Source organism: Danaus plexippus, chromosome 28 (assembly GCF_018135715.1).
Source record: "Danaus plexippus chromosome 28, MEX_DaPlex, whole genome shotgun sequence".
NCBI lineage: Eukaryota > Metazoa > Arthropoda > Insecta > Lepidoptera > Nymphalidae > Danaus > Danaus plexippus.
In genome coordinates this window covers 3,253,363-3,275,725 of record NC_083556.1, presented here as the reverse complement: position 1 = coordinate 3,275,725, position 22,363 = coordinate 3,253,363, and the positions used below count along the sequence as shown (strand labels likewise).

The following is a 22,363-nucleotide window of genomic DNA, read 5'->3' as shown; positions in this document are numbered from 1 at the left end:
CCATGAAATCAACTTAATTTAAGCGTGAATATTTACGTTGTTACGTCACTTCAAGTAATGTTATAATGTATGTATCTCTCAAATGTATCACAAACCAAAGTAAGTAAGTTATTTCCGATTCCTGATATAACTTTTCGTTTTCAACGCTACAGCACGAGCCTCCGTCAGTGTGTTTGCTCCATTCATTTGTTTTGTTTTTAACTAATATTCAAAAATACTTTGAATATCGGCGCCAGATCCCGTTATTAGTAAATATTTATTTAAAACTAAAAGGCTACATTTTATATTCTAGTGTGTACGGACACTAACTTGGTGCTAGTGATGGGGTCTTGTCGTTGTTTTATTGTGATTATATCTTACGATTAATTCGTTTTGTCTGCTATTGTTGGTGTCAGTTATTTCGGGAAAAAATAACCAAACAATCAAAGTATCGTTATAACGTGATCAGTCTCTTGAGCCGTAGATAATGAATCATGTATGTATGTTTCTTATATAAATAAATTATTCTTTATTAAACTTGGTTTGAAAGTTTTATTTGTTGTGCTATACTGCCCTAATTTAGTACTGAATTTTTCCAACCAGGCAACAGCCTTCATGATATCACCAGCTCTAATACAGCTGTTATCTCACGGGGGGAAAACTAACCTACATTATTATTATTTTTCTGACTGCAGAGGAAGTCTCAATAAATGTACATCATTACTGTGTGAGGCGACAACGAATCATACAAATCTAAGCCCACAGTAGCTTCAGAAGTTATGCTCAACCTTCAAGAAATAGTGGCTTTAGCGGCTGGGCGTCAGTCTTAAGCTCTGGACAAACACTACAGCATCTCACAGTTACGTTTAGGATAAAGTTTAAAGAAACTTTCCCATTCCTTAGGCTGGTAATGATAAGACATACATTTTATATCCTAAGGAAAATACAAGTGACAAGAGACTTGAGGGACTGAATGTGAAGGAACTCGAAATCTTCTCTGATCGATGTGATGAAGACTGGCAAAGGAACAAGAACTCGAAGCTTCTTGGAGGTTTTGGACATCACAATAAGAAATCGGCTAGAAATTGACATTTCTGTGTTCTGTTGGAACCTAACTGAGGTTGAAGTTCCTATGTACTGCAAAAAAGTGACGAACAACAGATGCTGACTGCTCAAGAGTGAGCTACAAGCTACTGAAGCTACCTTCAGAACAGAAGAATCCCAAAACAGTCCTCACAACATCCAACTATAGTAACTTAACCGATTCATCAGAAAAAAACCGATGAAATCAAAGTTAATATATCTATATAATCCCAACTCTATCACGTTCCCAGCACTCAAACCCGACGAAATAACCTTTTCAAATGTATTTTGTATATTCCGACCACTTGCATTCAGCGAGAGATGAAAAACAGGCGTATTTTTTTTCATACATTTTCCATGTTAATTAATGGCACTCCTTAATTATATTCAATACATTTTATTGTTTGCGTATCTTTGTAAATTACCACAGCGTTTTAAATACATACTCCGCGATACACTTATTTATTTGATTTTTAAATAAATCTTAATACAATCAACATAAATTTTCAATGTTCTAAAATTTAGTACCGCGTCATTTTTGTCAAGTTCGATGTGGAGAAAAAAAAATTGGGTTAAATAAAATACTTCACAGAAACAGTTCCCGTGTGAGGTTTAGCTCCGGTTAATAGATTTAATTTTAATGATATTGTAATAAAATATGATCAAAAATCTACGAAACAAAGGTTTAAGGGATAACACCGGATGTCACCTCTAAGAAATACTTCGTTTTATTTTTTTTACATACTTTTCTTTCGTCTAAAACTTAATAATTAACTTAGTGCTAACCTTTGTCTACTTGGAATGTTAATCTATATGTCGCAATATAATATTTTAAGTCTCACATCCTGTAACATAATATTAGAGCGGTATAATTTTAGATATTTTTTTTTAATAAATCCCACACTACGCGCGAGCGAGGTCTCTCGTAGACTATCTGGAGCGTAATCGACTGATGACCTCAGTCACTGGCTTCGTACTCAATGAAAATAAGTCATTTGTATGTTTCATGTAATATTTTTATATATTTTACACATAACTAAAATAAGGGATATACTGTGCTAATTAATTTGGCAGATTTTAATAGTAAGCTAATTTAAATAGCCCCGGTTATATCTTTGTCATTGTCTGAACTGTGAGATGTTTTGATGTAAGTTTTATATAGAAAACATTTATTACAAAAGATGGTTAAATTTCAAAGTAGTCTATTTCGTCTCCTTGTAATATTCATGTCCAAAACACGAATTAATCATATGCATGAATATCGCGCGATACGCGTCAAAATTGTCACAATAGTTTATTATTGAACAAACGTATTGAGAATAGGTAAAGATTGTGGCTCCCTCTATAACAGTTTTCGTAAATAGTTCCAGTGAACCAGTGAATTAACTCAGAACACGATAGCTCGGTTACCCAAGCGACCGAGACGCGATCTTTGACAGGTCACGGGTTTGAATTGAACTTACGTACATTTTAATTTTATATCGTTTTTGATCAATATGAAGTTGCTGGACAGTTTGAGATGAATTTTGCGCATAAATAGATCAGGACGTGGAATAAACGACATTAATGAGGACAAGAAGATATTAATCTCTCCTTTATATCCATTACACAAAACTCGTGATCAATATGTCGCAAACACACGGACATACATGTATGTATATGCTAAGTTTTGTGTAATGAACACATAGTATCTTGTTTACAGAATATTTATATACATATATATATGTATATATTTGTATGTTAGATGTTAACCCGAAGTCATTGTGAATCCATCGGAAGTCGCTAATTGGTAGCCTGCGGTCCTTTCGACTTAACGGATGTCATTTTTTTTGGACACAACCTCCATGGAGACGACTTGATGAGTTTATATTAATAAACCTTATTTTTTTACATCTTCGATTGAATATCACGATTGAAGAGACATTCCCTGTAATGGTTATGCTAATATATATGTTTGTACGCCTTGAGAGCAGATGAGAACTAATGCATTTCGTATGAAGTTACATGAAACGGCGTATAGATGTCGCTGATTGTTGGTTAGTATAACTATTTTATTGACCACATTATTTGTTTGTTTTTAATAAAATTTCTAAGTCCTTCGCCTACACGATGCTAGTAAAGGCTTTATATTACATTAAACATGAATAAGAAATAAACTATTGTAATATAAAAGTAGGTTAAAATAAAATATATATGTATATATATACTAAGGCATCTCCACGACGATCCTGTTCTTTAAAAGTACAATGTTTTTCTTTTCAAAAAACAGCAAAAATATCGGCGCAGATCTATTCATAGGGTTAAGCTTAGTTCGCTAGTTGTTTTGTAAGTTTGTGGAATTTTAAAGATTTTTTTTTTTCATTTCATTTAATATTGTTAGCGAAGAACTTATCTCGGAGAGATTATTAAGAGTTTAGAATATTTTTTATAAAAAAAAAAATATTGTCGTAGAAATTTGAAAAACCTTGTTATATTTTATGAAAAACACGCTTGTTTATTGGATTTCTGGTCTCGACCGGGTTTCATTCTAATGCAATAGATTTTTAGAGACAAATAAATACCTTATTTAAGCTCAAAGTTTTCCTTAATTATTTCTAATAATATTTACGCGTGATATATTTAAACAGAACTACATTTACATAAAAATAGTTTTTTTTATACAATGATTAAAACCTTACTTCACATTCAAAGCGCAGAAGTGATTTATATTTTCAATATCTTCATACAATTTTGATTAAGTTATAATATGAGTAGCAGTTAAATTTAACCTTTATCTTAATCATTTGATAACGATAAACCTAGCCTGATAATGGATAACAAGTTAAGGTTCCAAATTTTATTCTTACGAATCAATTCTTCTGTAACTGTCTTTGTGATTATTTTTAACTGACAATTTTAACTAATTTTAATATCAAATTAGTTTTCGTCAACTCTGCGAATTTATACTAATATTAAGAATTAAACATTTTGTAGCCAAAAAATATGTTTTGCAAATATCTATTATAAACGCTATGTGTTTGAAGCATTTTTATAGGATTTTTTTTTCTTCTGTACTTATCATACACTTATATGATTTTAGAAGTCTGACATCCTGACGAGTAAAGAATAAAGTCATCGGTGACGTCACTTACGCTGACGTCAGTCTTTAAAAACACGACAGTGCTCGTACTCCGACTTATATATAAATGTTATTTCTGCTTAATATAGTAACAATTAAAGTGACTTTATAAGATAATTAACATTCAACATTGAAATGAGCGAGCGAAGTGTTATGTTACCTGAAATATTAGGTATTCTATATCAAATGACAACTAAATAAAAAAAAGTATGATTTAAAAAATAAAAGACTGTTAAATAAAAATTTGTTCACTTGTCAAAATATTTGTATAAATTTTTTTATCGATATCTTTTGGTGGCGTCACGCACAACGGAAAAATTTGTTAGTTATACTTCTGCTACTCGCCGCTTGGAGCGCTGAAACTGTACGGCCGACTTCAAATGCTTTAAATATAAATAAGATTTCTCTAGTATCTTTAGTTACGTTCAACGCTTTAGTTATAAGATACTGTAGATATCAAAGATAATACTTTCAGCTGCTAGATGATATAATTAAAACGAATTCTAAATTAGTGACAAATAAAAAAAAATAAGACAGAAAAATGTATTGGAAATGTTTTAGCTCTTCCTCGTTAATGTTTTATTTATATATATGTTTGTATATCGTTAACAGCAAAAACGTGTTAATTAAAAGTACCGCAGGCGTTGGATGGTGACACCACATGATGGGTTCTGTGTTACACTCCTGGTTGTACGGGACGGACATGTACATACACACATACATGGTGATGGTAGACAAACTATCAAGACTTGTACGTTTGTAGTTAGAAAAAATGGTTTATACAAGTATCTCATTACTGTGTTTAACAAAAAGATGTATAAATATGATAAATAGACTTTGTTGTATGTTTTGGAATAATTAAAAAAAATGACTCCGTTGTATAAAATATTTATTCGGCTTTTACATAATATGTATATTGTACCCTTATATTAACGTTGAATTTAGTGTTGTAGATGATATCTTACGCTGAGGAGCATGATATGAACTAAGTCTAAAAACCTTCCAAACTTTTAAAGCGCTTGAACAAATATTTTACTTATTATCAAGTTGCAAGCTTTTGTTGAAATATTTATTAAGTATAATGCTATACCGTGCCCAAACTATTGAACATATATCAAGATATAAGTCAACTTTATTAATGAGAAATACTTTATTTCTTTTAAACATGATATTCGTTATTTTGAAAGTATTTTTAAATCATGTAATTTAAATGTTTAACTGAAAAGCTTTTCTCAATACATGATATAGTTCCTGATATTTTTTGTTTAATTGACATAACCAAAACATTGCTATATGATAATAGAAGGCGTTAAATAAATTTATATATATTTTTTTACTTCATTTTATATCGCTTGTTTAATATTTTAAGCAATCTTTTATATATATTCCTATGGATTACTTTGACCAATTTTGAAATTTTAACAAACATTGAAATTTTTTAGACAACATAAATCAGTAATACTGAAATGGGAACCTATTAAATGAGTATAGGTATATTAAACTTTCAAAAATATTATAAAACTGAAAACTTTATTCTAAAATTGAAGGAATGTTCGAGAAATTAATTTAAAAAAAAATCTTCGTAGTTTTAATTAGTCTACAGTTTGTAAAAGTTCGATCATTCTCTTGATATATTGCAGCATAATTCCGTAAGGCGTTTTTTTTAAAATAAGTGATAACTCATAACTAAAAAGCACACTATCTCAGATATTTCTAAAATATAATCTGTCTAATATAATGAATGTTTATTACCGAGACATTTACAACAATTTAATAAGAATTATTATTAAAAATAATCATTGTTTCAAAAAACAATGCTATTTTTTGACGGCTCTGCTTGTCAGACGTGTTGATTTTATTTGACATAGCCTTTTGTCCGATATAACACATTAATTATTTGAAATAGATAAATGGCTGGCTTTATTTAAAACTTTTTGTAACATCAATATCTTGTCTAACTTATTTCAAATTCATGACATATAATTTTCTTAACTCCATGTGTACATTAAATAAAAGACATGAAATATATTTTTAATCATTTATTTAGAATAAATTAATATAAATAATACATAATCATACGTTTATTTAAAAGAAATTAAACAAAAAAAATATTTCAACAATTTTAATTGGTGAAAACGACATTTTTATACACTTCAGCACATGTATTAGACTTCGTTATGTGAGGGTAGTGGTTCACAAGACATGCCCTTATCAGTTCTCCGTCCAGTAGCGATAACACCGGGCAAGGAGACTGACAAGGACACGGCAGGTGATGCAGCTTCGTGGCACAGCGTCCAGCGCTGCCACCAGACGACATTACGAGCTAACGCGAGCTCAATAGTTGAAGTGTACCTGAAACGACAGAACAAACGATTAATTTTATAAACTGGCGCCCGACATGGGACTAGGGCTATCGAGATACAGCCGGTCATCATTAACGTGGAGGGCTTTGGAAAAATATTATTATTCAACAATGACGCTACGAGGTGAATGTAATGAGATGTTTATAAAAAAATCTAACCGAAACTACGGCTGAGCGAAGAAATATAAATCATTTCCAGTCAACCCCGTAATGTATAACGTAGTGAAAATAATAAAATGAACGGTCAGAGGCGGCCGTCAGCGGCAGGACGGCGATACGTCACAGCTAATGGCACGTGCGTCACGCCCGAGCGACCGACGCCGACTGGCCGTGAAGAGCCGCGGCGCGGAGCGCGCTACCCGCCGGCAGGTGGCGTCGGGAGGAGCCAGTGAGAATTAAGATTGATTGACAATCGCCGGCTACCTTCTATTTTTGTATTACACCACAATGATTGGCGACCTTCATTACATACATGACTATCGCTATTAACAACTTTTGCTTAAGTATTGCATCTTTTTTGAACGATTTTTTTTGTTTCTGGTCTCGATAAGTAACAATCAGGTGAACGGATCCAGAAACCATTAATATATAAAAATAGTATTAGAGGAGGTTTAAGGCTCGATTGGTTCGATCGTAAATCTGAACGGGATCATTTGACACAGCTGTCGTTAGCTGGTCCGCTTGTATTTCGTGGTTATTTATTACATGTGTTTATATATATATATATATATACACAAGCATGTATCTCCACGTACATTACGTATATATATATATATAAAGTAATACCTTTTTAAAATCACTGGAACCTTTTCATTAGACGGCTATTAATAACGTAATGTGGCTAATGGCGACAGAAAGGTTCCTAATACGTTATTAATAAGACAAAATGTCTCTCAGCGGTCGTTAGGAGCTGTTATTGGTGTGAAGTTTAAATCAATTATTATATTTCGAGCATTTAACTCTGTCATAATTTAAGCTTACTACCTAAGATTTTTTACACAGAATTTATACGATAGAATTGAAAGTTACAGTGACTTTAGTCTGTTATATTAATTTTATATAAGTCATCGATAGAGCTGTATTCAGTGTACACGAACTTATTAATCATCGGATGAGAGGTCGTTTAGCAGTTTAAGGCCAATGACAAACGACATAGTGCGAGTCTAGTTTAATCATTACTAATAACAAGTAACTAATGAGAAACTTGACGAGGGTTGGAGCCCGACGTGGGACTCCGCGCGGTTAATATTAACCAGGAGAGCTCGTCTCGCTCCGTGTTGTGTGTAAGAATATTATAATATTGATCATTTTAAAAACATTCCTAGTTCCTAAACTAAACGAAACACTTCAAACTTAAATCATTTTAATGTATGTATAATTTCTGCAGTCATTTACGCAACAACACCGTAATGGTTACAGAGGAGTTATAATACGTACACAATGAACTGGGACTTTTATAGCCCTTAATGTTTTTATGAATGTCATATTTCGATATTTAGAGCCATTTAGATTCCTCGATGTAGAACCTTTGCCATTTAATTTAAACAAAAAAAAAAGAACAGATCGTTATACTCGAATTCTGTACGATTAAAAATTTAACATTCCTAAAATATTTAAATTAATAATAGCAACAAAGTTATCCGGATACAACATTATCTTAATCTACCCTACAATTAGGTAAATCCCATAATTCAGTATATAATAAACTTGTCTGTAACAGGCGACGCTGCGAACGCATCCATGTCCGGGACATTTCACGATTTACATATGATTTACTTAATTTACGAGGTTCTGTGCAGTGCAATGTTTTTATTAACTACCCACTGAAATATCGACAGGATTAAATGTTTATGAGACGTTGATATTTCAATTATATATTGAAAAGTTTAAACTTAAAAGTTGAAACTTTTATTGAAAAGTGAGATTATAGATGATTTGTATGTTTATCGTGTGTAACATAAACCCTTCGATGTTAACTGTGACGTTGTCTGTTGTGATAAAAACGGTATATCTTTAACCGGATTTCTATGTACCGTTTCCGCCAGGCCGACATCCCGCCTGGGAGCGCCTCGCCCGGAGTCGACTGACGAATTACTAAATAACTAAATAAATAATAATGTTATTCTGTCCATTCATTAAGGCTACAAAACCGGTTAGCGTCAGATGAATATTTTACACGCCATTCCGGTGGATATGATGATACATCTCGCTTTGGGAATGTTATGAACCTTTAATAACTTATGCATGGGTTTATATTGACGCGGGGCCAGTGGCGCCATCTTGGCGGAACGGGGGATCCGCTATTCTCTGATAGATGGCGTTGTTTGCGATACATGTTAAATCTACAATTTCAAGTACAACGTGACCAGACCAGACTGGTATGAGCCCCGGCGACTCTTCAATAGTATAGACGTACGGTTCCCGTCGTAGTGGTGTGAGTACATTATCTAGTAAAGTACGCCCGTTCTCTATAACGTAATCTCATTAGTGTACTAACAATGGCGGCGAGATGAAAAATTGTGAAAAAATATCACTTATGTATTGTAACGGAGTCTGATGAAAATGTACTTAGGATGAGAGTCAAATTTTAGGGTTATAGACATATGTTAAAGACTCTTTGTTCCTACACGCTGTATAGTGTGGATTGTTTGCTTCTGTATTCGTAAGTATATACTAGATACAGCTCCCACAATAACGCTAAAAGGCGGTATCTGAATCTCCGCTGAATCCTAGAAAAAACGTCATGATTTCTAACCTGGAATATCAAAATTTCCGTATATTTTTTCGTCAGTGTCGCCCGCCGCGGGCTAAGCAGTTATAATGGGGGTGTAATAAAATTGAAAACTTTCGGTACAAGGGTTGAGAGATCACTCGACACTCGACGTTTGGAGCTTTTAAAAATGTTGATGAATTACGAAATTTTTGGAGCCATTACAAGCAAGTAGAACTATTTCGTTGGTAACGATTGATTTAAATTATATTTTTAAACAACCCTAAAAATTGAAATCTTTATACATTTGGCATAACCCTAGAGAGACGGGTTATATTATGAAGAAAAATATGAAGTAACTGAATTTAAGGTCCATGAATTCTGGTGCTGTTAATTTCAACCGCCGCGGGTCCAGGGTGCATCAAACAGCCCGCCTACCTGACATAAGTTTAAATGAGCCAAAGTTAACAATCAGGACGAATCTGTGTGTTCAGGACTTGTCTGTTTGTTCGCCAGCCCTCATTGCGGTCGCTAATTACAATTACCGTATTTTAAATACGTATTTTTACTTTGCAGCTACCCGCAATGTCTAAGAAACGTACCTACCCTCAGATTATAATCGAGATAACCTAGATTCGTTCTCATTCTGGAGATTTTAATAACAAAATATATATATATTTATTAAAACCTCGCAACGCTAACAATGAGGGCCTCGGTTACCGTAAAAAATACGAGCTAAGAAATAAATGAAATATTCTTTAAAAAGCTTATTAGGGCCATAAGGCGTTCATTACGTCCATTGTTTGAGTTTTTAATTAAAAAATTCGTTGCTATTATAAATACGGCTGGTTTGCTCGCTTTTCACTCTACGATTCAGTGTCTTGATGTTTTATTGCATTGTGTATAACATCTGATATAAATTAAATAATATTGTGATGGATTCTCTTCATTTATTCGTAATGTATCACATTTTATATTGTATATATTTTTTTTTAAATATTGAATGTGAGTAGTAAAATAAGATCATTTTTTATGACAACTCAAAAACAGTATTATTTAGGATATTTTTAAAGGTACGTTAATTATTTGAGTCAGTTACAGTTCTAATCACAAGTGTATAGTTAACCGCAGTAGGTATTTGAACCAGCAATCATTTGCTAAGTAGATCCTGAACTACAGTTGATTGAATTTTTAAACGTGATTACCAGCCAGGGTCTAGACCCAATTAGGAGCCCAAATTGGAGCTAAACCTTGTATCAACATCATCAGGCTCTGATGCTTTTAAATTTAATATATTCTTATAATTATTGCTTGCTATATTTATATCGTATATTATTTCGGTAAGATTTAGTTTAAAATATAAATTGTGCATTACAATATGATGGGTGTAAATTTTTGTAAAATTACATTATGGCTGAACATTTAATTAAAATCACCCATTTCCGAAGTCGGTTAATAGCCGATAATTAGAATTGACGCTGATCGATGTAAGCCGGCGGAGGGTAGACGAAAATTTAAAACAATTTGTCACCATCGTGTGTTATGGACTACGCTAATTATTAAACTTGATGGATTAAACATCTTGCCGTGTGAACTGTAACGAAACGAGAAGGTTTCACTTGACTTGGAGATTTGAGGATATCAACTGTATGCTCAGCATAGGCCTGCATCACGTTTTATACGAAGCGTCTAACTTTTCTCATGCTATAACTTAATATATTTGAGGATTTGTGAATGAAAAATTGGTTATGTTCCGTATGTAGTGAGACGGTGCAAACTCGTGCTAAGGATAAATAATATCTATAATTTTAACTTCATAGTGAAACAAAAACTTATTTTTTGAAGTTAAATTTATAACATATTTAACTTTGTACGAAGTGTTCATTGATGTTTTTACCAATGTGATAAGAAATCATCGGGTCGAGAGGATAGATAGATAATTGTTGACCCGAAAATATAATTTTTGTTATTCAAGTTATTTTGTATTTGTAATTACGGATACAGATTCTTGTCAGATTTCGTCAATACTTATTAAATGTTATATCATTCTCAAATATATCATATGGTTTTATATAGGATAATTATTAATGTTATTTTTTTTTTATTCTCAAACAGACCATGTATACGTGTACAGCGCTGGATTATTTTCAGTCTGTGCAACACCGTCGTTAAAAGTGATCTTTGATCGCAGCTTCCTATATACTTGAAAGTACTAACGAACTGTGAACTTGATCGTGAACACGTAAACGGTTTCGTGATTCATAAAATTCGTTCTAACATGACGGATGTAAATAATTAAGGCCGGGGCTCCGCTGCCGGTCCCGAGGGACTCGTAGCGAGAGGACCCCTGGTTATTGAGCCACTCCAAACAAAGTTTAACATTTATGATATAATAGCTACCCGCGACTTCATCCGTATTCACATAATAACTTTTTTGTGTGTGACAAGACGTTTTTAAAACTACAATAGCTTTAGATTAAATGAAGATATCTAAGATAGATTTGTCCAGTTGTAATAGTGATGTGTATATGGTTGTTTAAGTGTTAGTCTTAAACATATATTTCCACGTAGGTACGTACCAGCCACCTAGTCTTCAGTGACCGTTGAATGGTACAAAGGTAATTCAAATCGTACATTCAATAGTTTAATGTACAGCTGTATGTTGACCGTGGTTCACGGTGCTATCATCTCATGACATGTTAATTTTTTTTTTCACACAATCTACACGCGGCAACCATTTTGATTTCCTTTTAACCCGTTTCCCTTTTTTTTAATGAGCTTTTTATCTTTAACTTAAACACCAACAGTATTCCGTATGTTCAGTTGTAAACACGTAATACTGTAGTTACACAACATAAAATTACCTTACATTCCTCTATATCCTTGACAATACGTATCCAAAATTACATCAGAAACTGCGCAGTAATTACTAATTATCTAGAGTACTCAAAAATTCTTTCATCATCAGACGGAAGATCGCAAAACATTATATCTATTAATATCGCTATGATTTAAGAGTAGAAATAATTTCTGAAATTAGACTTTTAATGAAGAGCACAGCCTCGCGACAGGTCTTTGTATTTGCATTCCCTTTCGGAGGTAGAGATGCAGTCATTATTCTGTGTTTTTTTTTCTTTATTTTTTAAAACAATCATCTCTTTGAATACGGAAATTAATTTTCTCTCATCGGGATAGGAAACTCTTTACATTGTTTGTCTGAGTCATCCAGAGTTCATTGTTGATGCAGACGTTGACGGACAGACTTGTATATATATATATAATACATAGTACTAGCATAGTACTTCTATTTGGACACACAAAAAATATACCAAAAATTTGCAAATGGAGTCACAAATTATATTATATTCAATAGAATTAAATATATTATGCAAATAAATAAACTTTATATACCTTACACATACAAAATGTGAAGTGAATCATTTTATATACATAGTATCGTGTGTGTGTGTGTGTGTGTGTGACGGATGTCCGCGTATTACTGAGACGGGAAGTGGCCAATAGACTCTCTCTCGTCCGGGACTGAGGACTGAGGACCGGGGACACCACCACCATGCGAAAACATTTGTAAACACATACATAAAAAATACATAAATATATTTTTTATATAAGAACAATTGATATGATTTTAATTATTAGATCTTTTTAAGTGGACGATTGTTGCCTGTTAAGATTTGTTAAGTAACATATAAGACAGAATTGCGTAAGTTGTACTGGGATTAATAAAAAAATAAAATCAATATATGGCTCAATTCGTGACCCTGCAGACAAGATTAGTGGGGCAAATTTAGAGGGAGGACTTTGAATGCAATCGTTTTTAAAGAAGCTGTATGTTATAAAAAAAGGTACTTTTTTATTGGACTCGTTTTATTTGTATAAATGACACGCTTTATACTACCAGTATAGTATAAAATCAAATTTTGTATAATGTCTTTCAATATATATATTTGTATTAACTCAAATACATTATTAAATACTCAAAATATGTTCATTTCGAATCAAAAAAAAACAAACCCCGTCCGGTTTCCATATATGGGAAATTCAAACTTAAGTTGGTTGGTTCGCTGGTCAAAGTAAGGATTAGCGAGCACTAGAAATATTCGACGAAGAAATGAATACACATTTTTAATTTATTTCAAACCTTACTCCTAAAAAGGAGGATGTATTATTTTTAACAAAATTTTAATGTGTATGCAATTATGGTGACATCACCCATGTATAATAGATAGTATGTATGTATGTTACTTATTTAAATTATATAAATGTATTAATAGTTTATATATGAAAAATATATATATAATCCTTTATATATTTCTTAAAAAAGGTTTAATAAATACAAACTAGTTCGGCTGAATGTTTTAGTTTTAAACCGTCGTGTTTTAACAGGCGTTGATGGTTCCACTTCCAAATTTAAATTTTAAATAACGTACTCTATGACGTCACAACGGTCACAGCGCTAATTCTCGTAGGTAGGTAGGTGAGAGTCGTCTTTGTAATACTTTGTGACTGTTAATTGATGGCGTCACGATGAAAAATAGTTAAAGATTTTAAAGTTATTAAATAATTTTGTATGGTTATAAGATTTTAATTTCGCCATATCTTGTTTCGTTATTATTTTAGCTTAGCCATATCTTGTTTCGTTATTATATGTGTTGAACACACCTTTTTCGTAGTCAGTTAACAACTAGCAAATTTACATTGGATTACAAAATCTCTTGTTGATAAGCACAGTCCAGACTCCAGATGTCCTCCTATGTCATTTGAATTGCTAACGGTAACTTCTGACATGACTGTGGCCTAGGAGATATATTTTTTTATTAACACTTGCAGCATTGAATTTTAGACTACCCAAATATGAGAACATGAAAATCTGTGGATTATTTTGAGGGTATAAGTAATTAGAGAAAATTATATAATTGAGTCTAATATAATTAAACCAAATTTCAGTTCAGTATATATTTAAAACATTTTTTTGTTAACATACGTATAAATAATAGCATACAAAGACAATATAAATTTTGTTATTGAAATATTTTTTTCTATTCTCTAATAAAATGTAATAGGTTGATGTGCGAGATGAATCGTATTGTAATAATTATAAAAATATATTTACTGAGATCTGTGCGCTTACCATAAGATTGAATCACCACAAAACATATGTTATTTTTCGCGTCTCATTTAATAACCCACGTTAAAAGTGTTAACGCTCCCTATACAAGTAGGGATACATTTAATATATTACGTCTTCGTCTATAATATATTCAGGTTTTATAAAAAAATATATTGAATCAAACTATTTATTTTAATTCCATAAAAACGCTCAAAGTATAGACAAAAAGTTGGAATGAAATAAAACAAAGAGACGTAAACGATTTGATTGTAATATCATTTAAAACTATTCGATATTAAAAAAAATTGTTAGCGCTATTTGAATAAGGAACGCAGATAAAAAATGTCCACGCGGCCATGTTTACAGAGATGGCGGGTGTAATTTGAAATTCGAATGCCGTGTTATCGCAGGGTCAGCGCTTCCTATCGCGTTTATCGGACTCACTTCCCGTTCGATATTTGAAATATTCAATTTTTTTATGTCGTTGTAACGTTTGTTTTTTTTTGTACATAAATTTTGGCGTCGATTTGGACGCTTTATGCCGAAGTGCGTTTTGTGTGAGTGAATCGATCAGCATCCTCGTCGTCTGGATCGATTTTGATGTAATTGTATAGGTCGCACAATATATTTGTTTGGGGCGAGTGTAATAAATCTTAATTTTAAACATATTGGGTTTTCGACCACGGATTAGTGTGATTGTTTTTCTCCCCTTCAGACTCGTCCCCCAATACGACGGTTGAATTATTGCATTTTTTTTATACGTGCAGCAATTTTAATGTACATCATATTTCTTGAAACTTCCTTAGTCATATATTTCATGATAAGGCTGGTTAAGATTATATTATTACTATTACGTGACTATTTATTACATAAATTTATTATTGATTACTTTTAAAAGATATATAAGAAAAAATACAAATTAAACTGCCTGTTCGACCGTTGCAATGTTTATAGTTAAAAAAAAAAAGAGCAATCTATAAAAAAAAAAACTATATTTATACAGCACGGTAGTTCATTGTCAGTAAGGTAAAAAGGTTCGAATTTTAAAATCAACGACAGTCGTTACAAAATACCGTTTAGATTATTTCTGTTCCAAATTCAAATACATTTAGGAATTATTTTAAATAATTACGAAGTGAACTGTGGGTTAGGATTATAATGTCCATTGTTATAAATGATACAGTCGCCGGAGTCAGCTTAGATTTTGATGAAATACAGAAATCTTTAATAGAAAAATTGCTCGCTGACGTCTCAGAAACAGAATCTTGATAGAGGGTTGTGTTTGACATCGGACGAGATTAAAAAATTCTTATCTCCAAGTCGCCTTTTTTTGTACGGTAGTCCTATTTGTGGACTCTCGATAACATCTTGTTCAAATTGAATATGAACATACGTATTTCGTATGCATAGTTAGCCTTCTTTGTCAACTGAAACTATTTTAACTAGTTGCAATGGGAAACAGAGTTTATCGTTTATACAAAAGTTTCATCAAAAACTGTCAATAGGTTCTGTTTAGACAGTTATATATCGTTGGTCGGTAAGTAATTATTTGTATAGCGTTCCCCATCCAGAGAAATATCAATGTCTGAGAATGTCGCGAATCGCTTGGGAATAAGTCGGCCAGGGTTGGATTTGTACAAAAATATATATACATATCTATATATTTTTGAGAGCTTTTACACTAATTTATCGGTTTTAGCAAATGAATCATTATCTTTAGTGTGATATTTATATCGTTTTATGTATAAAATATTAACTAAATTATATTGTTTTATCAAGAATATTGTTATATTATTATATTAAAAGTTAATATATATTTTACTATACAGCATAAGATTTTTTCCCTCCTATAATCAAGCGTACCATGTCAGCCCTGTAATGTTCTCCCGACGCGCCATTAGCTGCGAATTGAGGTCAATTGTTGTTTGTCCATTCGGCTCGTTACGGCGGCCATATTTGAAATAATTTGGAAATGGAACGCGTTACGGCGGGAATCGTTTTGAATTGCGGTGATGACGTCTGCTTTTTGGTATATATTTTTTTTTCAAATTCGTTAAACGTAACATGCAAAGGTACAAAGTGAAGTGTTGTAGATTTTATTCTGGTATGTATGTGGCATCCGTTCGGAGGGGATCGAAATTGAGCTGGAGTTGCAAAATAAGGCTATTTGGGGCATCCGAGACCTGGTCCTGTTGCTGACATTAATTCTCTTTATTATATTTTAAATGTTATCACAGGAAGTTTTATGTGTGGATTGTTTGTTTTACTGACATTATATAAAACATGGAATCTAAAAATATATAACACTATTAAGTAAATTAAGGAAAATGTTGTATGTAATTCAAATTTCCTTGTTTTTGATAAATTTGTATACCACGAAGGTCATATATATATATCTACATACTAAAAACTAGGAAACATTGAATCGGACAAAACTAGACTATAACAAAATAAATTTAGGAACACTTATACAATTGTTTTTATATAAATCTAGGATTGATAATTTCTTCTTTGATTTCTTACAATGGACTTGGCGACTGTGTTTAGAGAAACGTGTAATGTTTGTTTTTTTAAAACAATATATATGTTTCCAACTTTGCAGGAACTCCATAGTATATGAATCCATACAAAATCTCTTACTAAAGGTTAAAACTTGGAGCATAAAATATAGTCCATATGATTTTCAAACGTGTGACTCTTTTTATTAATAAGTTACACTAAAATACATTCAATAGTTTTTGTCGCAATGAGACACGTACTTCCATACAGAGTATCTGTGTGATAAAATCTTACATATGTCAACCTAATTATTCGTCCCAGCATCACGGGCGATGGAAGGAGCTGCTATTATTATTATAACACCCTTAGCAACCGATAACAAGAGGTCTGTTATACCTCGTGACAATAAAATATATATATATACTTCCTACTTTTGTATTGTGAAATAAATGAAATTCATTGTGTCTCACGGCATTGTTGTGAGGCAGCTGCAAGCGAGTTTCTATCGAGAAAACGCGACAAATACTAGGGGTCTGAGCTGTCTGTGTACAATGTATACGAATACACATTATGACGTATTGATTTAAGGTTTATATTTGTGTGCGATTTAATTTCCTCGTTACAATCAGCTGTTCGAAATCCAGGTGTAGGGGACACGTGCTCGACCAATAATTGCGGACAATAATAAGATCGTTTCGCAGAGATTTCAGTCCAGATCGACATGGTCCGGATGGTTAAGCAAATCTAACCGAGCGAGAGATCTCATAACTGGTTTTGATATGTACCTTATTTAAATGTTCAGTATGGTAAAAATGTCTTTATATACGAGTTTTACATAAAAATGGTAAATTTTAATTCAATTTGTATTGTTAATAGAAATATATACGACATTGGCAAATCAATTCTAAGATCCTAGTGAGGGATCCTAGACTTTTAAGCGTCTTCACTACAAAATTGGTTGCTACAAAGCCATTGTGGAAGTGTTTGACAATACCGTCAAGGAGATTACAACCGTATTACATGTACGGTGTAACGTATATATACGGTAGAGACTTCCATTTTATCTTGGGAAGGTATTGCCACTGCCTTTATAGATTTAGCACTATTTTAGATACTCACCTAACTAGAAATAGGCGTTTTTGTATGTACGTTTATGACAAATAAATGGTATATACGTGTGTTCATCAATCTCACAATCACATAATAAAATTCATATAAAAATGCAATATCTATTATTGGTGAGACTTCTACAATACCGTGGTATAAAAATAATTGTGTTTGTCTTTTGGTTCAAACGCTTTTCTCAGAAACTTCTGCAGCTGATCATATTTCAATGCGGTTTTTTCTATTACTATACGCACAACTACAAATAAAATTTTGCGTTTTATTACACAGATACAACATACGCGTAGAAAATCTATAACATAATATGCTCATATAAATTTGTTATCCGTGTGAAGCCGGGGCGTTCCGCTAGTGTTGCAACTACGATATCAGATGTCCAAATTCTGAGAAGCAATACTTACGTTTTACTAAACAAACAATCGGCTTGTATCATAAAAAAATATTATGTCTACAATGAAATTATGTTTGACGACTGGATTGATTATGATGGAACTTTGTATAGAAATGCAATTCGGTTTAAAGAACGGAAATAAAACTTAGAATATATAAAAACACGTATTATATCTTAACTATAATTGTTTTAAATAACATGTTGTTTATTAACTGAATTAAATATTCTGTAATATATATTGGGAGACGCGAGATTTTACGTATTATACTTTTTATGTCAATACTTAAGACACGGAATCCAACGCAGATTGTTATCGAGTTGATTTCAAACAATATTCTATAATATTAAACTGTTATTTTATATATATGATATAAATATTAAAAACTTTAAGTCTGTCTATGAAATGCGTCCATAGCCAGGCCTCGTCTGATTTATCTTATCAGTGTTATCAGCGGGCGAAGGCCGTGTTATCATGGCGCTCGATCAATGTTTTAATTCATATATTTTATTTACAATATATTTTTATTCTCATAACAACATCTATTGTGCTGTGTTAGTTTCACTGGTTTTGACTTTCGGACACGTGTTTGCTTTACGTTACAGTATTCTGATACACGAAGTTACTAGGTTATATATGGTATACCACATATTTTAATCATATTAATGCTCAATCTATCTATCTATAGCAGTGAATCACATGGAAACCGGTCAAGCAGTAAATTTTAAAACAATTCAAGAAACGAACTAATTATATCAAGGGTTATCGATATCAGGAATCTTCAAAATTTTCATGCGGGCCGTTTTTATGTCCGCGTGTTTTGTCTGGTGACGTCACCGACATCTGTTTCAACCTCACCAATTTGTGTTACTCATTCTCCACTCGCGGAGTCGAGTGTCGCAGACGGACATACATATCAATATAGTACACACACGCTGTTCATGGCTTACAACCTCCAAGATAGAAATTTCTCGTAATTTTTTTAGTTATTCCGATAAATATAATTATATTATTTAAATCAATTTGAATTACAAAAGTGTATAGTTTAATAGTTTTTGCGAAGTGCATGAACATACATAACACACGTATATGACGTATAACTAACACGTAATCTTTACGTTTATTTTACGTCAGGTATGATCTGTTTTTACGTGATATCTACGGAACTCATAGGTCTGAGTATACTGCTTCTAATGGCCAAGCTTTTCACAAACAACCTACCTTTTGTAAAGTAGGTTAACCTGAAATTCATCATAATTCGTTTGTTACAAACAATTCGTTTATGAGTTATATGTATGTCGTGTTTGAGTAATATCGATCTAGTTCCCGAGATACGGTCGCGGACGTACACACATCACACTCACACCGCACCCCATTCTATTAACGAGCAACAATTCCCCGGATGCATCTGTCAATCTTTAGCCGGCTGGAGCAGTGGGGTCGACTTGTTCCTATGTAACTTGGCCGTCACGATATATCCGACTGCGAAATCACGGTATTCGGATTTTACAAAAATTATATATGTCTATTTAATCATACATCTATCTTTATTTCAATTTTAAAGTGTTTAAATATATTTTTGTCATCTAGATTGCGGGTAGTCGTGGAATTATTACCAGAATATTTCCTTCTACCCTCTACATTAATTATTTAATATATTCACGCAACTATCGCAGTGTTTAATTTCGAAACATGAATTAAAGTGATGAAGTCTAAGGTGTAATGAGACTAACACAATCCGTCCTTTACTAAACTCAAATAATGACTCGACTCAGTTTTAATTTAAAACAATTATTCTTTGTTTCATGATATTTTAGTTTAAATTATATCAATAGAATTAACACAATGTATTAAAATGTATAATTACAATGTAACATACAAAATCCTTAAGGAGAAAGAAATAAATTTAATTAAAAACTTATTTAATAGTTTTAAAATCACAATGTCTGTTTTTTGTACCTCTACATCAAGGGAGTTGAAACTTAAAAAAGAAACTCATTCTTTAGAACTGCAATTATATAAACTTAAATTAAACATGGTCTCAGAGGCATTCATGTAAGAGACGAAAAAAATAAATCTACTAGGAATGTACTCTAAGTGTTTAGAATATTATTCTATGAAGCCATTTTTTTTGGTCTCAGTGGATGACGAAATAATGGTCATAAAAAAAACACCCTCGCATCTGTCTCGCACGTGGTTAGCACAATACTGTATGGGAACGGAACGATGCGGGCCGAGGACATGGGGCCAGTCGGATAACACGAATTATTCCCTAATAGGACCAACGTTTTAAATTTAGAACGACGATTCTAAATATGTTTATTATTGTCAAACTTCACTCCTACATTCGGCCAGTTGCAATTTTTTAAGTAAATATGCGATTGACATATAAGACCTGCTTGCATTAATTTTACTCTTTCAGGCAATCGTTTTTTTTTTATAAATATTATATTATCATATAAAACTCGTCGGTTTGATTTCATTCATGATTTCCATCCAGTCAGTTCGCGTTTTTTGACTAAATATGATATTAACCTATATGAACTCCTTGATTAATTTTATTCATAATTTCCCCCATCAAAGGATGCCATTCAGAATATCTGGTAAAAATCATCTGTTCCCGTTTCAAACGAGCCAGCTTTTTGAAACGTACTGAATGGATCGCGTTTCAACTTTGAAATTAACCGTTTGAACTATTCGGGGCGGCTTTTGAATGTCAAAATTAAAATGGTGGAATGCCGTTGGGAGAAATTTTGCGTTTGATAATGTGTTAGTACGAATATTCGGAATATTGATATAAGTGTATATTGCGTAATATATATAAAGCGTTATGACAACAGCGAGCCTATTCACGATTTATTTCAAACGTTATATAAAGACGTATGTCAATTATAAATCTCATTTACACAAAGAATCAACTCAGCTCCTATGATCGTTACACTTTGAACAAATCGTTCATAAACATAACCCTCTTCAGCATTATCGGGTAAATGATCTAAATTTTATATAGTGAATGTAAATTCATGATTATTCTCAGAGGATTCTGAATCCAATATAGATAAGTACTTAGAAATGTAGCTAAGTTGATGACTTAAGTTACACCGAGTGATGTCATACAAGATATCTGCATTCTGATGGGACAGCATTTTATATCTAAACTATTGGTTCATTGTAAACTAAGCCTATATTATTATTTAATATACACAATGAATTAATAATCTTAAAATTATATTGTAACATCTCACTGCACATTCGATTAGTTTAATAGCAATAGTTAATGCTTTTACCCCCAATTTACCTCCTTCCAGAATGCCATAGAAACATTACCCATCGAAAAGTATGCTCATACCTATCTGTCGTCCTCTTTGGATATACAATCATTAAAAGAATATAGCTCGTATAGTAAAAGGAATTTAAGTTTATATTTGTGTGTCATATATTAAGATGGGAGGCTGAGGGGCGTCCAGCGACATACTTAGGACGTATTTATAATCATACATACATATATTAAATAAAATAAAGTATTGTAGTTCATAAGTTAATATTTAGACGATTCTATTGACACGTAATTGTAATCAATTGTATGTTATGTGCCTGATACGAAAATCGTACAAGCATTGCGTAATTATTGAATTATGTTAATATTTGAGTATGAATCTGTAATTGAATGTGTGTTTACAATACCGTGAGCTAAAATTAGAAATGTTAAAACGTGTAATAATAATCGATTCTACTCACCATAATGTACGTTCTACCAATAAGCAAAAATTCCGCCATTTATATATAGAGCCCGCCAAAACCTTGACACTGAAATGTCTGATATTGAGAGTTTTAGTTTTATTTTTACACTTAAATATATTTTATATGTTTTATTAAACAATTTCTATACATTTTATCTTTTAACTTTAATATTACTGAACCAACGAGCAAACAAGCAACTCTGTAGTCGCACTGAATCAAACTGACATGA

The 22,363-nt window shown here is 32.3% G+C and overlaps 1 long non-coding RNA gene across 1 annotated transcript; it reads right to left on the bottom strand.

Moving 5' to 3' along the window:
• Positions 1-6,204: 6,204 nt before the first annotated feature.
• Positions 6,205-22,363, bottom strand: LOC133319774 (uncharacterized). Its single transcript, XR_009753280.1, has 2 exons — positions 22,132-22,363; positions 6,205-6,532 (listed from the first exon to the last, which is right to left on the bottom strand). It is a non-coding gene; the product is annotated as an uncharacterized LOC133319774 (long non-coding RNA).